Source organism: Macaca fascicularis, chromosome 11, assembly GCF_037993035.2.
Source record: "Macaca fascicularis isolate 582-1 chromosome 11, T2T-MFA8v1.1".
NCBI classification, from domain to species: Eukaryota; Metazoa; Chordata; class Mammalia; order Primates; family Cercopithecidae; genus Macaca; species Macaca fascicularis.
Genome location: NC_088385.1, coordinates 137,732,768 through 137,751,170, shown reverse-complemented (window position 1 = coordinate 137,751,170; position 18,403 = coordinate 137,732,768). Strand labels below are relative to the sequence as shown.

At 45.1% G+C, this 18,403-nt stretch overlaps 1 protein-coding gene across 38 annotated transcripts in view; it reads left to right on the top strand.

The window, feature by feature from the left end:
• The window catches only part of RIMBP2 (RIMS binding protein 2), a 328,353-nt gene that overhangs the window by 79,862 nt on the left and 230,088 nt on the right, over window positions 1–18,403 (top strand). For 26 of the 38 annotated variants that reach the window (XR_012420847.1, XR_012420846.1, XR_012420845.1 and 23 more), the window contains exon 2: window positions 11,642–11,776. The exons of 1 other annotated variant lie outside the window; for it this stretch is intronic. The gene's annotated coding sequence lies outside the window, so the exon portion shown is untranslated. Of the gene's footprint in view, window positions 1–6,255; window positions 6,352–11,641; window positions 11,777–18,403 lie in introns of those variants that run through there. 11 more of the 38 variants (XM_065525068.1, XM_065525065.1, XM_065525066.1 and 8 more) reach the window with 1 other exon arrangement.

Below are 18,403 nucleotides of genomic sequence, written 5' to 3'. Positions count from 1 at the left end.
AAATGTCTATGATCGAGAGTAACATCGTGAGATGCCCATTGTGCTGGGGTGGAGTGTACAGGCGTGACCTGTGCAGTCTGCAGTTATTCAAACCAACTAGAACTGACTAGAAAGCTAGCCAGGTCCCCACAGGGCTAGACTTCCCGGAACAGCAATGCCAGGAAGCTGAGGGCTCCTTCACACGCCAGGAATTTATGGAGTAATCCAAGCGTCTTAAGCTCTCTGGAATTATTTTATTGATTTACATCTCTGGAGAACGGAGCAGCCTGACTATGTTTCCTGGGGGAGGTTTTTATCTCGGCTTTCAATTTTCACCTGTTAATGTTCTGTCGTTTGTAGCTAAGTGGAGATACAAGAAATAAAATATTTCATTCAACACTATAGTTAGGGTGTGGGTCCCATGAGCCAGGTGCCATTCGGGGACTGGGGGTATAGCAGGGGATGCGGTGGTCCCAGCCCCTGAGCTGCTCGGACTCATCTGAATGAGCCCAGCCTGCTGACCAGGAGGAAATCCATTCACCTGGAATGGTGCAGACACTTGCTGTGTACACAAGAACAGCAATTAAAGGGGTGAGGTACCTTTTTGATCAGTTTTGAAAAAAATTTAATACTTATTTTTATTTATTTTTTTTTGTGGCAGGGTCTTGTTCTATCTATTAGGCTGGAGTGCCTTGGCCTCCCAGAGTGCTGGGATTACAGGTGTGAGTCATTGCACCTGGCCAATAGACTTCTTTTTTTTTTTTCTTTGTTTTTTAAAGACAGAGTTTTGCTGTTGTTGTCCAGGCTGGAGTGCAATGGTGCGATCTCAGCTCAATGCAACCTCTGCCTCCTGGGTTCAAATGATTCCCCTGCCTCAGCCTTCGAGTAGCTGAGATTACAGGTGCCCGCCACCACGCCTGGCTCATTTTTGTATTTTTAGTAGAGTTGGGGTTTCGCTATGTTGGCCAGGCTGGTCTCGAACTCCTGACCTCAGGTCACCCACCCGCCTCGGCCTCCCAAAGTGCTGGGATTACAGGCGTGAGCCACCGTGCCCGGCCAGACTATTTTTAAAAGAGCAGTTTTAGGTTTACAGGAAAACTGATCAAAGAGTACAGGGAGTTCCCAAGCATCCCCTCTTCCTGACCCCACAGTTTCCCCTATTATTAGTGTGGTACATTTGTTTCAGTTGATGATCCAATATTGATATTTTATTATTAACTAGAGTCTATAGTTTACACTAAGGTTTACTCCTTGTCTTGTGCCTTCTATGGCTTTGACAGGTGTGTTTCTGTCATAGCATCAGACACAGTAGTTCCACCGCCCTAAAAATCCCTCCTGTTCTACCTGTTTTTCCCTTCCTCCCCCTCACTCCTGGCAACCACTGATTTTTTTTTTTAAACTATTTCCATAGTTTTGCCTTTTCCACAGTGTGCCGTAGTTCGTGGTCTCCAGCCTTTTTGGCACCGGGGATCAGTTTCATGGAAGACAACGGATGGGGAGGGGGAAAGGTTTCAGGATGAAACCTCAGATCACCAGGTGTTAGATTCTCATAAGGAGCAGGCAGCCCAGATCCCTCCCATGAGCAGTTCATGGTAGGGTTCGTGCTCCTATGAGAATCTGATGCCTGATGATCTGACAGGAGGCGGAGCTCAGGGGGTTGCTGGCTCACCCACCGTTCACCTCCTGCTGTGCGGCCCGGTTCCTAACAGGCCACCCTTACCGGCCCGCAGCTCGGGGCTTCGGGACCCCCGACAGAGTTGGAATCGTACAGTCTGTAGCCTTTTCAGACTGACTTCTTTCACTTAGTGATGTGCAATGAAGGCTCCTCTGTGTCTCTTTATGGCTTGATAACTTATTTTTTTAAAGTGTTGAGTTATTCCAGTATCTGGATGTACCATTCATTCGCCTATGAAAGACACCTTGGTTGCTCATGGGAGTAATTCTAAGCTGAACCTAATCGGTGTCTATTCCCAAACAGGGTGGCTTTAATGTGTGTTCATCTGGGGAGACCCTGGAGAAATCAAGAAGGCAAGACATCGGCGATTTCTGTGCTCTGGACACCAATTTCGTGACTCACAAGTTATTCATCCAATGCCTACTCATTCTAGCAACTAGATGTGGGTGATGCCACTATACCAAAGCAGCTGGGGGTGGATTCAGAGGACACTAGAACCCATGGTCATTAAGTTTGCATTGCAAGAAGCCTGATTTTCTCAACTGTCTACACAGTCAACGCCGAAACATTGGCCAAAGTCCCTAAGTAACTTTTTTACCAAGCAGAATATTATCTTCTTAATAACCAAAGTCAGTAAAGCCGGTAGGACCCAGGAAATCTGCACATTCCTCCTCTCCTTTCCCATGAGCTGTACAGGAAGGTACCCCAAGCCAGGCCCGAAGGTTTCTAGATAAACAACAAATGGGGAAGAGGACACTGTTGCCGGAAGGACATTTACACCAGGATATCGTGGCTCCACCTCATTCTGTTAGGCATCAGGGTTGGTTCTAACCAAGTCCTACAAATCCCTTTGCTCCCGGCAGACAGTACAGGGGATATGTTGATCAATTCTTTATTTTCATTAATTTTAGGATTCCCTAACTGTGACTCGAAGCTTTGGTTCTAATCACATTATTCTTATTATATGTTCCCAGAGTTGGTTTACATTACTTTCACTTTAATGGGGGCTACTTCTTGGACTCACTAATTGCATGACTAATTACACTAAAGCATTGTGGATCCTCCAGTCCGATGTGCTGTCTCAGGCATACATTCATTCATTCACTTGACATGTGTTGATCCAGTGTTTCCTGCGTTCCAGGCACTGCTCTAGGCTGGGAGGGGCTGTGAGACCAACAAGGCCTCTACTCCCGGGGCCTCCCATTCTACCGGGGCAACTGGTGATAAGCATTTGAAATGGTGATGGGGTGGGGAGATGCGGTGGGGCTTTAGCCTCTGCTGAGAGGTGATCTGAGGACAGGATGAGGCAGCAGAGGCAGGAAAACAGGATGCAGCTCTGCAGAACATCTCAGTGCAAAGATCCGATGGCTATGAAGTGTGGAATTTTATGTATATACTGCTATGAACACTTTCCCATTTTAACATTTGAATGCAACCTGGAGCCAAAGAGATGGTGCTGAACAGGCATGGCACACACACCTTCATGATTCTCTGCTGTTCCGTACCCAGAACAAGGTGACAAGACACTGTCCCCACAACACCACTAGGTGTGTATTGGTTTGGGCTTTTACTAAAAGTGGCAGAAAACCTAATTACACTGACTTAATCCTAAAAGGGAATGCGTTGAAACACAACTGAAAAACCCAGCTGTAATCCAGCTTCAGTTACGGCTTGATCTAGGGGCTTCAGTAATGCTGTCAGGTCTTGGTTTCTCCTCATAGCTCAGTGCTGCTCTCTGCAGTGCTGACTCCACACCCAAACTCTCTGTAACGCCAGGCTAACATTCCTCCCTTGCTGGGCTCATGTCATGGAGCTGGATGATAGGTTAGTGTTCACTCATTTCCCCACCCATTCATTTCTTCTATAGTGTGCGAGTATCTGGCACATGCCCAACACTGGGCTAAGAGCTATGTGGTTATTACCTCATCTAGTCCATCCAAGAAGCCCTTGGATTAGGTGATACTATTTTACCTACTTCACAGCTGAGTCAGTTGAGGTTCAGTGAGGTCTAATGAACGTTCAAGGTGATTCAGCTGGTAAGAAGCAACGCTGGGGTCCTGGCACCTGCACAGAACCAGCTGGTAAATAAGACAAATACAACCACTCATCTCCACTTGGTCCTAGTTTTGTGAAGACCACCAATAGGTAGTTAGGAAATTAGGAATCTCTGGTGCTTGAGGGCACCGCTAGGGAGGAAAGATTCCATGAGAACACAGATGAAGGGTCTTAGAGGGAGGGCTTCCTGGGCGAAGTGACATCTGCCCGAAAGACAATAGAGGCAGCTGTGTGTCGGGACAAGGAGGGTAGACCAGTCTCGCTGGGGGACAGCAAGTGTGAGTCTGACCAAGAAAGGCCAAAGGCTCCGTTTGAGATCTTGGAAGGAGTAGTTCATCATAAAGCGTGGAAAGGGAGGGTGGTGGCAAGAGATGAACCTTGAGGGCTTAGTGGAACCAGGTCATGAGTGGCATGGTAACCTTCACTCCGAGGCTGGAAGGCAGAGGGACTTTAACAGGGGAGGGACAGAGATTTCCGTTTAGCAAGTCAGCTGTGTGGAGAAGACAGCAGGGGGTGGTGGAGTGGATGTAGGGGGTCCTGTAGGAGAATGCAGGAGAGTGAAGTCAGAAGCTGGAATGTAGAGCGGGGAAGGGTTGGAAGGACATTAAAACGTGTGGGCATTCATCAGGTCCCTTTCAGATATTAGGTGGGACTGCACCACTGGGCCCCATTTTTCCATCCGGGCCTGTGCATGATGCATGGAAACAGCAGCAGTTGCTAGAATGAGATAACATTGGATGAATAACATGTGAGTCACGAATTGGTGTCCAGAGCACAGAAATCCCCAATGTTTTGGGGTGCAGCATTCAATGCCAGCAGTATCCCCTCGAGCTTCTCCTTCCCGCCGATGTGCAGTGACCTGGGTGGTGGCCATTCCGTCAGCCTGTGTCCCAGGTGGGGATGATTGGAGCAGAGCTGCAGACACAGCGCAGGTGCCACCAATGCACCCAGGTGATCTTAAGCCACTGTAATCAGAATTATTTGTAACCACAGCAGAGTCCAGCCTACCCTCACTGCTACATATGGGAAGGCAACAGAGAGGTTGAACCCTTCACTCCTTCGGCATCTCAGCAAGTGTTTCAGTAGCTCCTTTGGCCGGATGTTCTGCTGGGTTCTTAGAATACGATGAGCAGGGTCACTCCCCTCCTGGAGCTGACTGTCTAATGGGGACAGAGGTAGGTCCAGGCACTGGCCCGCCTGGCTTATGGTTTTTCTACAGCAGTGACCATCAGCCCATGCAGTGGGTGTGGAGAAAATGAACTGCTGAGCTTCCTGAGGCTGGAACAAAGCAATCTGATGGAAGGCATGTCCTTAATTCTCAAGAAACAATGAACACAGGCATGAGCAGCAGCCGGGACGAGAACGGAGAGGGGATGGGTTCCATCCTGTGTGGCCCCCTGGGGTAGGGGGAGCTGGGATCTGTCACCCGGCTGGGGTCTTCTCATCTCTGAATCTCAGCTCACTTTTTCTTGTGCTCTGGATTCTGTTATTTTAATTAATGTGCTGGAGACCCTGTTATCGGAAACAGAAAGTGATTTGTTTACAAGTAGAGTCAGCCGGGTGCGCTGGCTCAGGCCTGTAATCCCAGCACGTTGGGAAGCTGAAGTGGGCGGATTACTTGAGCTCAGGTGTTCGAGATCAGCCTGGGCAACACAGTGAGATCCCATCTCTCAAAGAAAAATTTTTTTTAATTAGCCAGGCATGGTGGCGAGCACCGGTAGCCTCAGCTACTTGGGAGGCTGAGGTGGGAGAATAGCTTGAGGCTGGGAGGTCGAGACTGCAGTGCGCTGAGATCGCGCCACTGTGCTTCAGCTCAGGTGACAGAGTGAGACCGTGTCTAAAAAAAAAAAAGTCATCTTTAAAGAGAGGCAGTTTTCTCTGGATTGGATGCTGTGACCTGCTGGACCAAAGGCAACATATGGCTTGTGGTGTGAGATAGACCAGGGCTCAAAGACCCCCAGTCAGAGACTTTGGGTGTGATTGTTAACCTGCCTGAAGCTAATCGTTCATTTGCTCCAAAGGCTTTGATGAGGAGTTCGTGAGATAGGGCGTAGAAAACATTAAACCTGAGCACTCCTGGTGCAGGTGAACTTTTCCTCTCGCTTCCTCACTCCACGTTTATTGCTTCAGATTCCTTCCCAACAATTCTTTCTCCTCTCTCCGTGTATACAGCTCAAGAGAACAGGTGGCATTTCCCGCCTTCCCGTCTCCGCTCCCAAGGATATGTAATTCTGTGTCATGCATCTCCAGGAGAGTTGATCTGGGGTGGGGAGATTCGGGGGGGAAGAGAGCGACTGAGGAAGGGAAGGTGGTGTCTTGTGACACAGCTCATTGTCGAAGGACAGGTTCCCAGTGGCTCTGAACACCGGGCACTTGTCCCCCCCATGACTCATTATGACAGGCGCGCTGTGTGCCAGCGGCTCCCATTCGTAGATTGAATTACCATCCTATTCAGCTGACACAAAGCAGTTCCTGGCCGGCTCGGGCAGCCCATGAATAAGTAAATAGCCTTCCAGCCGGGTGCTGAGCACAAACATCCGAGGCTCAGAAAGGCTGGCGTCCACGGGAACAGGAAGGGGGGCTGGCGGGGACGCCTGGACCAGTCTGTCTGGTCCACTAGGACCACTGATCTCCGGTGCCTTGTAAGTACCTGCTTTTGGGGCTGGGGAAAGAGCCCGATGGGTTAATGAGATACAGCTTAGACACAGACGGGAAATTGATCTCTTTCTAGGCTGTGGGCTGTAGAGCAAGGGCTGTTCTCTGGACTGAGAGGTGGGAAGAGGCATTTCCAGACTCGGGGGATGGGAGGGTGGCGGGGGTTGTGATAACCCCTGGTTTCTAAACCTTTGGGTCTTAATTGCGGCTCAAATCACTGTTACTACCCTGGGGATATTGCTTTCCAAATCCGTCCTCAGGCCCTGTATCAGGCTAAAAAAGACCTTTGGTCCCGAGGGTCCGTTTGGGTAGGCTGTGGGCAGGACACTCAGGCTGAGATGGGGCTCAGGAGGAAAGGCAAGGGCTGGGTGTTCCGTTATTTGTCCCTCCAACTTTCCTCCCTCAGGAATTCACCGTTCTGGTGGAAACAGTTTGGTTTTGCTAGTTTAAGCATCACAGAACTGGCATTAGAAATAGCATGTATTCAAAGTTGTAAGGGGAAATCTCAAGTGGAAATTCCTCCTCTTTTTTTGATTTTTGTGCAGCATTTTCAACTCTTTGAGCTCAAATGATGAGATGAAGTTGAACACCCTTTAGAGAATGAATATAATCAGACAGTGGATATAATTGTAGCATTTTAATTTCATGTAAGTCCACTGTTAGTTGAAATATACAGCAAAAATGTGAGGGTGCTGACTCTGGCTTAAGACCTGGGGGGTCCTTTTTTTATGTGTTCTATGTAGCGAGGAACTTGTAGTAAACAGGTGAAATGAACTGCGTCTGTGCCTAACATTAAATAGTAAGAATGTGCTCGTCCCTCGTGGCAGAAGGCATAATCCTGTGCTCCATGATGAACATGTTTATGGGGCAGGGCAGGTGGCCGGTGTTTTCTGTTGCCTGGCATTCGAAGGCAGCGGTAAAATGTACATCAATGAATCATTGTTTTTGTTCTCCTCTCTGCCTGAATGGCTCTGTTAATTAAAACTTTGTGTAAAGTGGTCTTCGAACTCTGTACTCAATTTCACGTGGGCTGGTTAGGGTTGGTTATGCACAGCCCCACAAGTCCTTTATCTTGCTGGACCACTTTTGAATGAATAATTATCATATTTCACATGTAACCATACAGAGTAGTTTTTTATGCTGTATAATCATTAGCAAGCTCTCCGGTCAACCTGGTGAGATGTTAGAGCCCCTTAGCCTCTTTAATGATTGAGCAGGCTGAGTTGAGGGCAGGAGGGGCCACAGGGCAAAGAGAACAGGGTGGTTGAAAAAGCACATCCCGGGAGCCCAGGAAGATGAGGGGAGAAAGCAATGGATTTACTTGTTCTATGCCAAGGGCACTGACATTCACTAAATGCATTGAGAAGCCGGGAATCATTGCCCCACCTAAAATTTTTTCTTCTTTAATATAACTAGAAAACAAAAATGTACATCACTTGCAGATTATCGTGACTTCCTGTAATCTCGTTTTTTCATGTTATTCTCTGAGAGAATATGATTCCTTAGAGGAGAAGAATAGGATGTGTGTTGGTGGAGGTAAGGACTTGGTGGTTTGCATTAAAAGGAGGTAGTCGGCAATGATGACGATGTGCCTCTGCCTGCAGGGATCTCACGGGAGGTCTCTGCCTTGATTCCTTGGCGTCCAGCCCATCTGGTCATGGTTGGAAACATCTCCGTTTTATTGTTTGCTGAAATCGTCCCACAATGAAGTAGGTGGACCAGTGGTGTTACATCAGATGACTTTAGAAGATGTATAGATTTTTTGAAATGTTTTTATGTGATAGCTCTTTCATGTAGTTTAAAGAAAAGACACAGGCATATCAAATAAGTTAACGTGATAGTCTAAGGTTTCACTTTGAGAAAGATTTGTAGAGAAAGACTTCAGTGAGTTCCCAAACTAGACACAAGCATGCTTTCTTTTGTGCTGCAACAGTATTTTTTAACTTGAAAGTGCACACATATAATTAGAAAAATCCAGTGTATAAAGGTATATGAAAAATTTCTTGTGCTGTCTCTTTCCATATCCAGTCCCTCGAGCCCACTTTCAATACTTCTAGTGGTTTCTTCCTGATGCTCTTAAATAATACTAAAAATTGCCTATATTGTGACTTTTTTTTTGACTTACCAATTTTCCTAAGTAAATAATATTAATAGCGCTTTTTGGGGTGGTAGATAAGTGGTTCTCAAAGAGCTTTGAGTGGGCAGTTTTGCCTTTCAGGGTTGGTGTTGGGAGATACTTCTGTTTGTCTTGATTCAGGGAAAGGTGTGTGCTACTGGCCTCTGGTTGCTACTGGCAGGGATGCTGCTGACCACCCCATAGTGCACAGGACAGCCTGCACAAGGAAGAATTCTCTGCCCCAGATGTCACACTGCTGAGGTTGAGAAGCTCTGTGGTAAATGAAGATTTGGTTATCTTAGTTTTCCTCCCCCAATCTATACACATAGTTAAATTGCTACTTTATTTAAGTGAATACTTAGTTGTTACATTGCTATTGTGTATATATTGTTAATGGTGGCACCAATTAGTGACTGTGATTACATTTCTTTCATTGTATGGCTTTTTAGTTTTCCTGGAGTTATTAATAGCTTGATTTTCAATTGTGCCATTTGCAATCCACATATTAAAAACTCTTCTCCAGTTCTTTCTGATATCAAAAGCTTTTCTTGAGTCTCTCTTTTCTCTAGATTCTTTATTTCTAAAGCTCTTTGTTGTCTTGTTTCAAACCGATTGCTCTTGAGAGCTAAGGCTCAGCTGTCACCTTGGAATTCTTCTCTATCCCCGTTTAAGGTAGGATTTGTTGTTTCCTGGATTCCATGGCTTTACCTTTTATCTTTTTTTTTTTCACTTGTTTTGCTGCAGCAGACATTTCCTAAGAAAGAACACGCTGTGGAGGTACATTTTATGAGTCTTTGCATGTATGGTAATCTCTCTTCTCTAACCTCACACTTGACTGACAGCTTGTTTGGGTATAGAACCTTAAGTTGGAAATAATAGTCAATCAGAATTTTAAAGACATTCTGTTGGCTTCCAAGATTGTTGCTGAGAAGTCTGATGCTCTAACCCATTCTTTTCCTTTTTAAAATGCCACCTCTTCTTTCTAACGGTTATGGGAAGTATTTAGGGCCTTCTCTTTATCATTCACCTTCTCAAATCTCATGGTACTCTTTGCCTAGGTCTGTTCTCATCTATGTTGCAGAGCACTCATGAGATCCTTTAACCTAGAACATGTTCTTATGTTTTTCTGACAATTTTCAATTTATTGTGATTCTGGGCAGTTTAAAAACTCTAACAAAACAGAAGTAAAGGAATTTCTGATATTTTCGTTGTTTATGTCAACATGAAGGTCTACTGATATATATAGGAATTTTTGTTTTTAAATATTTGGTGGCCCAGATGAGAATTCCCGAAGAGTTTATGCGTAGTATGCTTGTTGGTTTTTATATTAATTTTATTAATTAACTTGACCGATAATAACTCTTTCTGTAGTTGGCTGGGAATCAGTCAACTGATTGTTATTATTCTCTTTCTGGAAACCTTACTGGTAAAAGTTCGACCTCCTGGATTGATAGTCTCTTTTTTTTCTTTAATATTTTCTAGCACTTTGGGAGATTTCTTTTATCATCCAAATCTGCCATTAAAATTTTTATTTCAGCAACTATCTTTTGCATTCACAGGGGTTATTTTTGTCCTTCATTGGCCTTTTTAGCATCTTGTTCTTGACTTTTACATGCTTTCTGAAGATACTTGTTAAACTTATTGCTTTTTTTTTTTTTTTTTCCTTGTTTGGTCGCCTGGATGATCTGTCTTCTGGGTTTTATCGTTACGTTCTTTTACTCTGCCGTGTTAGAGGTTTTTAAAATGAAGCTTACCCCTTGGTTGACTGCTTTTGGAGCATAGTCTTGACAGGTTGGGGGAAGTCAGTGGTGAGCTCACTCCAGGCTAGCTGCGAGGGAGCCGAACACATTTTGTTGTAGAAGCTCCTAATGTCAAACACGGTCTTTGCTCTTGGGTTGTAGTTTTCTACCAAAATATTTCCAGTCTCCTGCCTAGGTTGAGAGTGGTGTGGGGTAGCATCCACCTACCTGCTTAATGCATTGGATCTGGGGAGGGGTATCCACAGGCGGACTGTCTAATTTATTTTCAATATAATAGCACTTGGCTATTATGACCTCTGCCTGCTGCATGTGAGTCCTGAGCTCCCTCATTAAACATCTCTAGAAAATAAACTTCAGTCTCCTGCCTAGATGTCTTTCCCTCACAGATCCCATGCACAAAATTCTAAATCTTACTGAATTCCAGCTTGAACTAACATTGTGCATGCCTGTTCTGGTATTCACCGTCAGACGGAGAGTCCTGGAAGGCCTCGATCTTACTCATGCTTGGGCCGAACAGCTGTCAGGAACTTTGCAGGCGCTCAGAACATGTTTGCTAAATGGAAATAAATTGAATTTTGGCCATACAGATGGTTTTTCAGCTCCAAGTTCTAGGATAAAGCCTCACTTGCTTTTCATCCTTCCTTTCACTCCTGCTGGTTCATATGGACACAGGATACTAGCAAGCCTTTTAATAAAACCTAAGTTAATTCAATTTATCATCTTATTCTGTGATTCTGAGCAGGTCAATGACTCTTTTTAACAAAATAGAAGTAAAGAAATTTCTGATATTTTGATTGTGTATGTCAACACGAAGATCTACTGATATAGAGGAGTTTTTGGTTTTGAATATTTGATGGCCAAGATGTGAATTCCTTAAGAGTTTACTCTGTGTAGCATGCTTGTTGTTTTTTATATTGATTTTTATTAATTTGACCTATAATAACTCTTTCTGTCATCGGCTGGACATCAGTCTCGTCTTGATAATTAAGGATATGTTCAGAGCATGCCCAGATACTGACCTGTTCCCTCAATTCTGTCCCTTGCTATCATCTGTCTAACCTGGATAATTAGCCCTAAGTGCATTTCTCTTGGCAAATTCAGGAACATGATGGTCTACTCAAGGAGTCATGAAAGCTTCGTGTCAATGGCTGTGTTGTATCGTTGCATTGTTCTATACCAGGAAATTCGGTTGCAGGGAAAGAAAAATCTCAGGCTGGGAGGACCATGAGTTCAGTTTCAAATCTGTCCTTCACTCAGCCCTCAGCGTTCTGAACTGGAAAATGGCAGCAGAATTCCTGCCTCTCTGTGGCTCTTAGGCATCAAGGAAGGTGAAGGAGGCAGACAGACAAATCTGCGAGTCATTCTTTGGTGACAGAAGATTGTGTCTGCTTCTTCCTGCAGCTTGGAAATGACCCGCCACACCTGAAGCCTGCAGGTGCTGAGGCCACATTCGACCAGACCCAAGCTTTGGGAGACCCCTGGGGAAATTTCCCACTTCCTGTCCTGAGACCAGGAACTCAGCAGAGGAACTTTGTGGTAAGTTGTCCTTTCTTTTCTCAGAAGCAGTATTCCTCTGTGTCAGTTAGGAGCTGTGTCTGTTCTTTCACAGTTTGCTGATTTATTTGAGGCGTATTTATCGGGTGCCAAGCGTATGTCCCCTAGTTAAGAGGAAGGAGTGGTAAACAGAGCAGATGTGGTCCTTACCCTCACAGAGAGAGGAACATCATGGGGAACAGCTGTGCAAAGGCCCTGAGGCAAGAAAGAACTTGATGCCTGAAAATCTGGGTGTCTGGAGCACAGATGGGACAGGTGGACAGGGCAGTTCATTCAGGACCTTAGGGCTGGCTGTGCTAGGGTATTGATTCTAAATCTGAAGAACAATGGCCAGACAGTAGTGATTGATTTTAGGTGGAGAGTGACATGATCCAATTTTTATTTTAATAAGATCGCTCCCAGTTCTGAACGGAGGTGGAGGTAAGCATGGGAGCAAAGAGGATTAGGCAGCGACCATGTAGTCCACATGACTGGCAAGGGCGGCCTACAGGCCTGCACCAGGATGGTAGTGGACGTGAGGGTCATTGGAGAGGTCCTGGATGTATCTGGGCAGCAGGACCTGCTAGCCATTGTGATAGACTGGGCTGAGAGGGAGTGTAAGGGGGTGTGACAAGAATGGCCTTCATATTTTTGGTCTGGGGCACATGGCGGAAGGGGAAGACCATTTCCTAAGATGAAGAAGACAGAGAGAGCAGTAGAAGTGTGGGGAGATTCATATCCAGGTTTGTGCTGAAGCCCAGTTTTGAGTTTGAGTTACCCGACTGACACCTAAATACAGGGAAAAATCCACAGTTCGACAGTCAGTTTCAGTGTTCAGGAGAGAACTCTAGGCTGGTTTCTTCATTCCTTGTGAAATGTTTGGTTTGAGATTTCCTGTGCAGAGGTGTGATCTGAACTCAGGGCAATAGTTCACCCCGTGTAATCATGAGACAATCTTGGGTAGTAAGAATAACAGCTGCCGTTATCAAAGATTTTCAACCCTGAAATGGCCAGCTCGGCACTGGTGGCACTGACTGTTCCATCTGCATTTGATCGTGCAGCAGAAGGTGAACCAGCTGGACCTTTGGTGCCCCTGCTTGGGCTTGGCAAATGAGTCTGAGTCTCAGATTCCAGTAAGCATGGTGGTGGTGGAGGAGATGGTGATGATGCTGGCAGTAGTCCTGGTGACAGAGGAGATGGTGATGATGTTGGCAGTAGTTGTGGTGATGGAGGAGATGGTGATGATGCTGGTGCTAGATGTGGTGATCGAGGAGATGGTGATGCTGGTGGTGTGGTGGTGGAGGAGATGGTGATGATTTTGGGGGTAGTCATGGTGATGGAGGAGATAGATGGTGGTGATGTTGGTGGTAGTCGTGATGGAGGAGATGGTGATGATTTTGGTAGTTGTAGTGATGGAGCAGATGGTGGTGATGCTGGCGGTAGTCGTGATGGAGGAGATGGTGATGATTTTGGTGGTAGTCATGGTGATGGAGAAGATGGTGGTGATGCTGGTGGTAGTCGTGACAGAGGAGATGTGATGATGCGGTAGTTGTGATGGAGGAGATTGTGATTTTGGTGGTAGTCATGGTGATGGAGAAGATGGTGGTGATGCTGGTGGTAGTCATGGTGATGGAGGAGATGTGATGATGTGGTAGTTGTGATGGAGGAGATGGTGATGATTTTGGCAGTCATGGTGAGGGAGGATGGTGATGATTTTGGTGGTAGTTGTGGTGATGGAGGAGATGGTGTCGATGCTGGTGGTAGTTGTGGCAATGGAGGAGATGGTGGTGATGCCGGCGGTAGTTGTGGTGATGGAGGAGATGGTGGTGATGTCAGTAGTCATGGTGATGGAGGACATAATGGTGATGCTGGTGGTAGTCATGGAGATGGAAGAGATGGTGATGATTTTGGTGGTGGTGGTCATGGCAACAGAGGAGATGGTGATGATGCCGGCGGTAGTCGTGGCAACAGAGGAGCTGATGGTGATGCTGGCTGTAGTCATCATGATAATGGTGGTAATGGATCTGGCCAGTATGTGTTCGGTAGACCTAAATCCACACCCAGTCCTCTGATTCCTATTTTATGCATTCATTTTCCATAGAAGAAGGCAGAGAAGGTCTGATGTGAAACTTAACTGTTTCCAATGCAGGATATACACTCAGCAATCATTTGTTTCTCATTACAATAGAACCACTAATTATCACTTAATAGTAAAGGCAGCCTCATTGGAGGTGGGTCAGATTCCTGAAAAATATTTCAAAGCCCTTTTGTTTTCATTATTAACATAATGGTATCAGTTTCTTCAATGAATATAATTTATGACAATATCTTTATCTGTATGCCCTAAAAAGACAAATAGTATCATGAAGAACACTTTCAAAGAGTGTGTTTCAACTGAGTGCTGTGGGTTATTGTAATTTTTTTCCAGTGCATTTATGACACTTGGCCTATGGGATGCAGAAGCCAATCTGTTCTCCTAGGGATCACAAGCAGATTATTTTGAGGGCTTATTACTTTTTTGATATTTTTAAATTTTGGTCATTCTGGGGCTGGAAGCTAGAGTGGAGTGATGTATGTGTGTATGAGTCTTTCCTATATTTGGAACGAGCTGGTCTTTTTTTGATAGATTGTTGGCTGCTTGGAATTGCAGATGCATCATTAAGCTATTGCATTTAAATTTAGCTCTTGTTCTCACTCTAGAAGGGAATGGAATGTTTGAATTATTTCCCCATGAAGGGAGGGCGATTAGAAAATAGGTCCTCATGACGGTGTGAAAGAGTGGGTCTAGTTCGTGAGTCTGAGATGGGCTGCATGTTTGACTTGGAAGAGGAGGCTCTCTGAGAGTAGCTCCAGTCTGGAGGAAGTTAGAGCTGCCTGAAGCACACCTCAGTGGCTGCTACATTTTAATCTCTCCAAAGGCAGCATTTCCTGTCTAAATCCACAATGACCATTCTCAACAGCTCCGTCGTTTCCCTCCATCCAGACAGGTCTCAGCGCCCCTCTATGTCAATAAAACATATTAAGATGTGTATTCACAGATCCAAGTTGGAAAAGTTAACAACTTTCACAGGAGCTGAGTATGTGTGAGCAGCTTTAAAGTTATGCTCATTTCAAAATTGCTGCAAGAGAATAATTTGAACATGCCTAGCATAAAAAGATTAATGTTTAATGTAATAGATATCCTAATTACCCTGATCTGACTTTCACACATTATATGGGTGTATCAAAATATCACATGTACCTCAATAATATGTCCATCTATTATGTATCAATTTAAGAAACGCAGATACATCAACTGGCGTGGTGGCTCACATCTGTAATCTCAGGACTTTGGGAGGCCAAGATGGGCGAATCACGAGGTCAGGAGCTTGAGACCAGCCTGGCCAACATGGTGAAACCCCGGCTCTACTAAAAACACAAAAATTAGCTGGGCGTGGAGTCGTGCACCTGTAATCCCAACTACTCGGGAGGCTGAGGCAGGAGAATTGCTTGAACTCAGGAGGCAGAGGTTGCAGTGAGCTGAGATAGCGCCACTGTACTCAATTCTGGGCAACAGAGCAAGACTCTGTCTCAAAGAAACCCAAATATAATCCTAGTTAAAGTGAATTAAATCAGTACAGTAAAGTAAAAAACAAAATTATTTTACCTTGTCAGATTTGAAGGGTAGCAGATGCTCACCGAAAAAGTCACATCTCACAGAGATGTATAAAGTAAAACATTAAAGTCCCCCGATAAATAGTTCCCGTTCCTAATTCCCATTGGTGATCATGATTAAGAGTTTGGTGTTTCTTTTCAGAATTCAGACCTTTTCCCATGCATCCACAAACATACACACACACACGCAATGTCTTGATGTAAAACAGAGGCAGGTGCATCGACAAAAGTGGACGTGGATACACAATTCTATGTGTGCATGTCCAAGTACACACATAATCTGCCCTGCAACTTTTTTCATTACTTCCGTACTAAATTTATATATTTAATTTGTAAAATCTCATGTATCTTGACTCTTCTACCAAGCTAACCACTGTCATCAATTTGGTCCTTCCAAACATACGTGAAACTCTATCCTAGAATTTTGTATGTGCTTTAAACAAAACTATATTTTTCTGCAGATTCGTATTTTCCATTTCCAGAACATTTCTTAGAGACCTTTGCCTGTTATTTCCTATGAGTACATTGGCACCCGACCTCAGCCTTGTAAATCGCTGTGTATCACCCAGCAGTGTAGCTATCCTGAGTATCTCAGCCTGGGTTCTCCCAGAGCAAGCCCAGGGTAAGGATTCCAGTAAAAGTGACTCACAGGGTGGTGAAATTTTGGGAGGGGAGTATGGAAGTGAGACAGAGAAGGGCAGGAAGTCGGTAATAGGTGTGTGTTATCCAGCCAGTTGCCACTGTGGGTGATGGGGGCTCAGTCCTGCTGTGGAACCTCTGGGAGATTTTGCAATGTGCGCTGTGGGATTATCTGCTTGAGGGATGAGGGAGCTGGGGTATTGATCTACCAGTACTCTTCACTTGGCTGAGGCAGCCTTGCAGGTGCATGGAGGCTCCAGCATGTCTTGCTTGCCCTGCATGTAGGCCAGGCTTGGGTCTCAGCTAGACTGAGCCCCCAGGCACAGAAATGCAGGTGTTGGTGGTAACCAGGTTGGTGTGCAAGGAGTTGAGTGCTCAGAGGTTATGGGAGGCGGCTGATGCCTGCTGAAGGCACTTACTGCTGTTGATGAACAATTGTGCACTACGTAGATGCACACACAGATGACAACAGTGAACTAACTGTGCCCTAACCATGCCTAATTATTATCAGCACTACTGCAGGGAACACATTTGTCCATGCCACCTGTGTACATTACTCTAGAATCTGTGCAAATGTGCTTCTATTTCAGGGGGTGGGGGTAAGGGGAGGGAGAGCATTAGGGCAAATACCTAATGCATGTGGGGCTTAAAACCTAGATGACAGGCTGATAGGTGCTGCAAACCACCATGGCACATGTATACCTGTGTGACAAACCTGCACGTTCTGCACATGTATCCAAGAACTTAAAGTAAAATAAAAGTGCTTCTATTTGTATAAGTGTTGAAACATGTAGAAAAAGCTAAAGGGGAATATGTGCCATGTGTTCATCATAATATGCTTTTTACATTCAATAATGCAGCATGGAATTACCTCAGTCTTTAATAGTATTCAGTTGACTTTAGTTTTGTATATATTTGTGTATGTGGGTATCTAGTCCAGTAACCTGACTTTGTGCACTACAGATGCTTGGCAAATATTTGTTGAGACCAGAAACCACTGATACTAGAAGGAAATGGCCCCACCAGTGTCCCCGGACCTTCGTCCACGCCATCTGTCCTTTCATTTTCCCTGTTAGATAAGTCGTGTTATTCCTACCTGCAGGGCTTGATAGGCAAGAACTGTTTACTTGATGCCATGAGCTCTGGGAACCGAGATTACGTGTAAACGTTAAGCAGGGTCAGAGAGAGAGAAATTTGGTCTCCTGTGCCTTTTGTGGAGAATTTTGTGACTATCAGCCTAGTGGAGGCATTGCCTGAGTCTGCCAACTAGCCCAATATTTCCAAGAGTGTTGTACAGGCAATAAAATAGACAAAAACAATCCACAAACCCTAGCTAGCTATGGTCGTGTATTTATTGGAAAAAATAAAATCATTAGGAAAAATGTAACTAGTAGGCCAGGTGCACTGGCTCATTTCTGTAATCCCAGCCCTGTGGGAGGCAGAGGTGGGAGGACCACTGGAGTTCAGGAGTTTGGGGCCAGCCTGGGCAACAAAGTGAGACTCCATCTCTATGATCAAATATATATTAATATATACAAAATACTAGTGAATGATATGTACAATTAGCGAATAACTAGTGAATTTATATATAAAATAACTAGTGAATTAACCAACAGTTTTGTGTTTGTCATATATAGTTTCCTTTTTCAATATAATTACGTATGTAAAACACAAGCTTATTTAAAGAAAGAGGGTCACTCAGTAGTTGGCACAGAGATGGCAAAGCTGGTGATGTCTGGGGAATCTCAGTTCCCTGGAACCTCTGATGCAGCCTTGTGGGGGCTTCACGGCTGCTCCAGCCACAGGCCGTGCCTGTTACCCAGGACCCAACCTGAAACAAACAGGCCTGCAAGTTCTCAGGGCTCATTTTTGGTCAGGACCCCAAGACTGTCTCGGCCTAATGTTATTTGTGCGGAAATGTCTAGTTAAAATGGCTCTTAATGTCATTACTCTTCATGACTAAAGCAATTATGTATTTTAAATTCCATTTAGTTGGTTTCATTTTGTTCTGCTATTATTTTTTAAAGTAGACAAGTCAACATGGAATGGGCTCTGTTTATATTGAAGTCTCAGTGCCAGTTACAGTCAAACGAGTGATTAGTGCTGTCCTGGGCCTGTCGGAAAGTGTGTGTGATGCTGGCCTGCTGGCCTCAGTACTGGGCTGGGTTCAGTGATGTCTCCAGGTTTACCTGCAAGGGCAGTAAAAGGGGAGAGTACAAATGTGTCTGTCAAGAGCTTTGGAAATGGCAAGGAAATAGTCACACTTCCAGCTATGGTACCCAGGTCTCGGTATCATCCATTTCACTCCTGCCTCTTGGTGAACTCGGGCCCTGGGAT